Source organism: Balaenoptera borealis (assembly GCF_965194805.1).
Source record: "Balaenoptera borealis genome assembly, chromosome: 14".
Taxonomy (NCBI): domain Eukaryota; kingdom Metazoa; phylum Chordata; class Mammalia; order Artiodactyla; family Balaenopteridae; genus Balaenoptera; species Balaenoptera borealis.
Genome location: NC_138875.1, coordinates 82152461 through 82159795, shown reverse-complemented (window position 1 = coordinate 82159795; position 7335 = coordinate 82152461).

Genomic DNA, 7335 nt, shown 5'->3' with positions numbered 1-7335 from the left:
CATTTCCATATGAACTTTAGAAGAAAACAAGGAAATTGCTTACTGATTCTATAGTTTGTTCCCACACTGAACAACGTGTAGCTAGTTTACACTGTAGAAAAATTAAACTAGAATAAAGGCTATGCTGCTGATTATGGAGTAAATTCATAGAAGTCCTGAATCATCTTCCATGCTTAGACCTCCTGATCCATTCATTTTACTGCTAGGAATCTATCTTTAGGAATAATCATCAGAGAAGCTGTCAAAGCTTTATGTACCTAGCAATCCCCTATGTGTCTATCCTACAGAAATGTGTGTTCAGGTCTGTCAGAATATATGTCCAAGATTGTTTATAACAGCCTGATTTGTTAACAGCTAAAACCTATAAACAACCATTACCAGAAAAATAGGTAAGTTATATACTCACACAATGGAATACAATACACCAAAGCAAATGAATTACCTAAGCTACAAGTATCAACATGGATGAACTATAAAAACAAAATGTTCAGCAAAAGAAGTCAGACACAAAATAATTCACACTGTATGATTCCATTGATGCAAAATTCCAAAACAGGCCAAAAAAACAGTATTATTTACAGATACAGACTTAGCAAGTAAAACTCACTAGACAGCAAAAGAAGGGAATGATTACCATAAAAGTCTGGATAGTGGTTCCTCTGGAAGAAGGCGGTTGTACTGTCACTATTTGCAGATGACATGATATTATATATAGAAAACCCTAAAGACTCCACCAAAAAACTATTAGAATAAACTAGTTCTGTAAAATTGAAGGATATAAAATCAATATACAAAAATCTGTTGCATTTCTATACACTAATAATGAATTATCAGAAAGAGAAATTTAACAAACAATCCCATTTACGATTACATAAAAAAGACTAAAATAGCTAGGGATAAATTTAACCAAGGAGGTGAAAAACCTGTACATTGAAAACTATAAGATATTAATGAAAGAAACTGATGAAGACACAAATAAACAGAAAGATATTTCATAATCGTGGACTGGAAGAATTATACTGTTTAAATGTCCATACTACTCAAAGCAATCTACAGATTCAATGCAATCCCTATCAAAATTCCAATGGCATTTTTCACAGAAGCAGAACAAACAATCCTAAAATTTGTATAGAACCACAAAAGACCCCAAAATGCCACAGCAATCTTGATAAAGAACAAAGCTGGAGGCAGTACACTCCGTGACTTCAAACTCTACTACAAAGCTATAGTAATCAAAATAGTATGGTATTGGCACTGGAGAGCAGGGAAGTTTGCTAGTTTGGCCGGGCCAGAGGTGGTCTGGAGTTCTCAGGCAAATAATAAGCTACCCTGTGAAGTGCAGGTGGGGAGGATATAATTAGCAACCAATGACCTGCAGTAGGGAGTCTGAGTGTTGGTGGGGGCAGGAAGATTTCAGAGCACAGCATCACATGGAGGTTCTAGTTTACATGTGCAAAGAGCTGAAGAAGGACAAGGGTGCAAACACTGCAAAAAGACCATGCTGTGGAAGGCTCCACCAGATGTCCTCACACCCACACCTCTGACACCCAACCTGCACCAGAAACAGCAAGAGAGCTTCTTTCTCCTACAACGTCCCACTAGCACCAGTGCCCCGTCCTAGAGAAAGCTTAACGTCATGTTCACTTTAAAGAAGAAAGACTTGGAGCCTGAACAAAGATGGCGGAGCAGAAGGACGTCCTCTCACTCCCTCTTGTGAGAACACCAGAATCACAACTAGCTGCTGGACAATCATCGACAGGAAGACACTAGAACTCACCAAAAAAGATACCCCACATCCAAAGACAAAGGAGAAGCCACAATGAGATGGTAGGAGGGGCGCAATCACAGCAAAATCAAATCCCATAACTGCTGGGTGGGTGACTCACAAACTGGAGAACACTTATACCACAGAAGTCCACCCACTGGAGTGAAGGTTCTGAGCCCCACGTCAGGCTTCCCTACCTGGGGGTCCAGCAACGGGAGGAGGAATTCCTAGAGAATCAGACTTTGAAGGCTAGTGGGATTTGATTGCAGGACTTCGACAGGACTGGGGGGAACAGAGACTCCACTCTTGGAGGGCACACACAAAGTAGTGTGCGCATCAGGACCCAGGGGAAGGAGCAGTGACCCCAGGGGTGACTGAACCAGACCTACCTGCTAGGGTTGGAGGGTCGCCTGCAGAGGCGGGGGGTGGCTGTGGCTCACCACAGGGACAAGGGCACTGGCAGCAGAAGTTCTGGGAAGTACTCCTTGGCATGAGCCCTCCCAGAGTCGGCCATTAGCGCCACCAAAGAGCCCAGGTAGGCTCCAGTGTTGGGTTGCCTCAGGCCAAACAACCAACAGAGAGGGAACCCAGCCCCACCCATCAGTAGTCAAGCGGATTAAAGTTTTACTGAGCTCTGCCCACCAGAGCAACACCCAGCTCTACCCACCACCAGTCCCTCCCATCAGGAAACCTGCACAAGCCTCTTAGATAGCCTCATCCACCAGAGGGAAGACAGCAGAAGCAAGAAGAACTATCATCCTGCAGCCTGTGGAACGAAAACCACATTCACAGAAAGATAGACAAAGTGAAAAGGCAGAGGACTATGTACCAGATGAAGGAACAAGATAAAACCCCAGAAAAACAACTAAATGAAGTGGAGATAGGCAACCTTCCAGAAAAAGAATTCAGAATAATGATAGTGAAGATGATCCAGGACCTCGGAAAAAGAATGGAGGCAAAGATCGAGAAGATGCAAGAAATGTTTAACAAAGACCTAGAAGAATTAAAGAACAAACAAACAGAGATGAACAATACAATAACTGAAATGAAAACTACACTAGAAGGAATCAATAGCAGAATAACTGAGGCAGAAGAACAGATAAGTGACCTGGAAGACAGAATGGTGGAATTCACCGCTGCAGAACAGAATAAAGAAAAAAAATGAAAAGAAATGAACACAGCCTAAGAGACCTCTGGGACAACATTAAACACAACAACATTCGCAGTATAGGGGTCCCAGAAGGAGGAGAGAGAGAAAGGACCCAAGAAAATATCTGAAGAGATTATAGTTGAAAACTTCCCTAATATGGGAAAGGAAATAGCCACCCAAGCCCAGGAAGCACAGAGAGTCCCATACAGGATAAACCCAAGGAGAAACATGCTGAGACACATAGTAATCAAATTGGCAAAAATTAAAGACAAAGAAAAATTATTGAAAGCAGCAAGGGAAAAACGACAAATAACATACAAGGGAACTCCCATAAGGTTAACAGCTGATTTCTCAGCAGAAACTCTACAAGCCAGAAGGGAGTGACACAATATATTTAAAGTGATGAAAGGGAAGAACCTACAACCAAGATTACTCTACCCAGCAAGGATCTCATTCAGATTCGATGGAGAAATCAAAAGCTTTACAGACAAGCAAAAGCTAAGAGAATTCAGCACCACCAAACCAGCTCTACAACAAATGCTAAAGGAACTTCTCTAAGTGGGAAACACAAGAGAAGAAAAGGACCTACAAAAACAAACCCAAAACAATTAAGAAAATGGTCATAGGAACATACATATCGATAATTACCTTAAACGTGAACGGATTAAATGCTCCAACCAAAAGACACAGGCTTGCTGAATGGATACAAAAACAAGACCCATATATATGCTGTCTACAAGAGACCCACTTCAGACCTAGGGACACATACAGACTGAAAGTGAGGGGATGGAAAAAGATATTCCATGCAAATGGAAATCAAAAGAAAGCTGGAGTAGCAATTCTCATATCAGACAAAATAGACTTTAAAATAAAGACTATTACGAGAGACAAAGAAGGACACTACATAATGATCAAGGGATCAATCCAAGAAGAAGATATAACAATTATAAATATATATGCACCCAATTTAGGAGCACCTCAATACATAAGGCAACTGCTAACAGCTATAAAAGAGGAAATCAACAGTAACACAATAATAGTAGGGGACTTTAACACCTCACTTACACCAATTGACAGGTCATCCAAAATGAAAATAAATAAGGAAACAGAAGCTTTAAATGACACAATAGACCAGATAGATTTAATTGATATTTATAGGACATTCCATCCAAGAACAGCAGATTACACTTTCTTCTCAAGTGCGCACGGAACATTCCCCAGGATAGATCACATCTTGGGTCACAAATCAAGCCTCGGTAAATTTAAGAAAACTGAAATCATATCAACCATCTTTTCTGACCACAACGCTATGAGATTAGAAATGAATTACAGGGGAAAAGACGTAAAACACAAACACATGGAGGCTAAACACTACGTTACTAAATAACCCAGAGATCACTGAAGAAATCAAAGAGGAAATCAAAAAATACCTAGAGACAAATGACTATGAAAACACGACAATCCAAAACCTATGGGATGCAGCAAAAGCAGTTCTAAGAGGGAAGTTTATAGCTATACAAGCCTATCTCAAGAAACAAGAAAAATCTCAAATAAATAATCTAACCTTACACCTAAAGGCACTAGAGAAAGAAGAAGAAACAAAACCCAAAGTTAGCAGAAGGAAAGAAATCATAAAGATCAGAGCTGAAATAAATGAAATAGAAACAAAGAAAATAGCAAAGATCAATAAAACTAAAAGCTGGTTATTTGAGAAGGTAAACAAAATTGATAAACCATTAGCCAGACTCATCAAGAAAAAGAGGGAGAGGACTCAAATCAATAAAATTAGAAGTGAAAAAGGAGAAGTTACAACAGACACCGCAGAAATACAAAGCATCCTAAGAGACTACTACAAGCAACTCTATGCCAATAAAAGAAAGAAATGGACGAATTCTGGAAGAAATGGACAAATTCTTAGAAAGATATTACCTTCCAAGACTGTACCAGGAAGAAATAGAAAATATGAACAGACCAATCACAAGTAATGAAATTGAAACTGTGATTAAAAATCTTCCAACAGGGGCTTCCCTGGTGGCACAGTGGTTAAGAATCCACCTGCCAATACAGGGGACACGGGTTCGAGCCCTGGTCCAGGAAGATCCCACATGCCGCGGAGCAACTAAGCCCGTGCACCATGACTACTGAGCCTGCGCTCTAGAGCCCGTGAGCCACAACTACTGAGCCCGTGTGCCACAACTACTGAAGCCTGCGTGCCTAGAGCCCGTGTTCTGCAACAAGAAAAGCCCACGCACAAAGCCCACACACCACAACGAAGACCCAGTGCAGCCATAAATAAATAAATTAAATAAATAAATTTATTTTTTAAAAAAATCTTCCAACAAACAAAAGTCCAGGACCAGATGGCTTCACAGATGAATTCTATCAAACATTTAGAGAAGAGCTAACACCCATCCTTCTCAAACTCTTCCAAAAAATTGCAGAGGAAGGAACACTCCCAAACTCATTCTATGAGGCCACCATCACCCTGATACCAAAACCAGATAAAGACACTACAAAAAAAGAAAATTACAGACCAATATCACTGATGAATATAGATGCAAAAATCCTCAACAAAATACTAGCAAACAGAATCCAACAACACATTAAAAGGATCATACACCATGATCAAGTGGGATTTATCCCAGGGATGCAAGGATTCTTCAGTATATGCAAATCAATCAATGTGATACACCATATTAACAAATTGAAGAATAAAAACCATATGATCATCTCAATAGATGCAGAAAAAGCTTTTGACAAAATTCAACACCCATTTATGATAAAAACTCTGCAGAAAGTGGGCATAGAGGGAACCTACCTCAACATAATAAAGGCCATATATGACAAACCCAGAGCAAACATCATTCTCAATGGTGAAAAACTGAAAGCATTTCCTCCAAGATCAGGAACAAGACAAGGATGTCCACTCTCACCGCTATTATTCAACATCGTTTTGGAAGTCCTAGCAGTGGCAATCAGAGAAGAAAAAGAAATAAAAGGAATACAAATTGGAAAAGAAGAAGTAAAACTGTCACTGTTTGCAGATGACATGATACTATACATAGAGAATCCTAAAGATGCCACCAGAAAACTACTAGAGCTAATCAATGAATTTGGTAAAGTTGCAGGATACAAAATTAATGCACAGAAATCTCTTGCATTCCTACACACTAACGATGCAAAATCTGAAAGAGAAATTAAGGAAACACTCCCATTTACCACTGCAACAAAAAGAATAAAATACCTAGGAATAAACCTACCTAGGGAGACAAAAGACCTGTATGCAGAAAACTATAAGACACTGTTGAAATAAATTAAAGATGATACCAACAGATGGAGAGATATACCATGTTCTTGGATTGGAAGAATCAATATTGTGAAAATGACTACACTACCCAAAGCAATCTACAGATTCAATGCAATCCCTATCAAATTACCAATGGCATTTTTTACAGAACTAGGACAAAAAAATCTTAATATTTGTATGGAGACACAAAAGACCACGAATAGCAAAGCAGTCTTGAGGGAAAAAAACGGAGCTGGAGGAATCAGACTCCCTGACTTCAGACTATATTACAAAGCTACAGTAATCAAGACAATATGGTACTGGCACAAAAACAGAAACATAGATCAATGGAACAAGATAGAAAGCCCAGAGATAAACCCACGCACCTATGGTCAACTAATCTATGACAAAGGAGGCAAGGATATACAATAGAGACAAGACAGTCTCTTCAATAAGTGGTGCTGGGAAAACTGGACAGCTACATGTAAAAGAATGAAATTAGAACACTCCCTAACACCATACACAAAAATAAACTCAAAATGGATTCGAAACCTAAATGTAAGACTGGACACTATAAAACTCTTAGAGGAGAACATAGGAAGAACTCTCTTTGACATAAATCACAGCAAGATCTTTTTTGATCCACCTCCTAGAGTAATGGAAATAAAAACAAAAATAAACAAATGGGACCTAATGAAACTTAAAAGCTTTTGCACAGCAAAGGAAACCATAAACAGGACGAAAAGACAACCCTCAGAATGGGAGAAAATATTTGCAAATGAATCAATGGACAAAGGATTCATCTCCAAAATATATAAACAGCTTATGCAGCTCGATATTAAAAAAAAAACAACCCAATCCAAAAATGGGCAGAAGACCTAAATAGACATTTCTCCAAAGAAGACATACAGATGGCCAAGAAGCACATGAAAAGCTGCTCAACATGGCTAATTATTAGAGAAATGCAAATCAAAACTACAATGAGGTATCACCTCACACCAGTTAGAATGGGCTTCATCAGAAAATCTACAAACAACAAATGCTGGAGAGGGTGTGGAGAAAAGGGAACACTCTTGCACTGTTGGTGGCAATGTAAACTGATACAGCCACTATGCAGAACAGTATGGAGGTTCC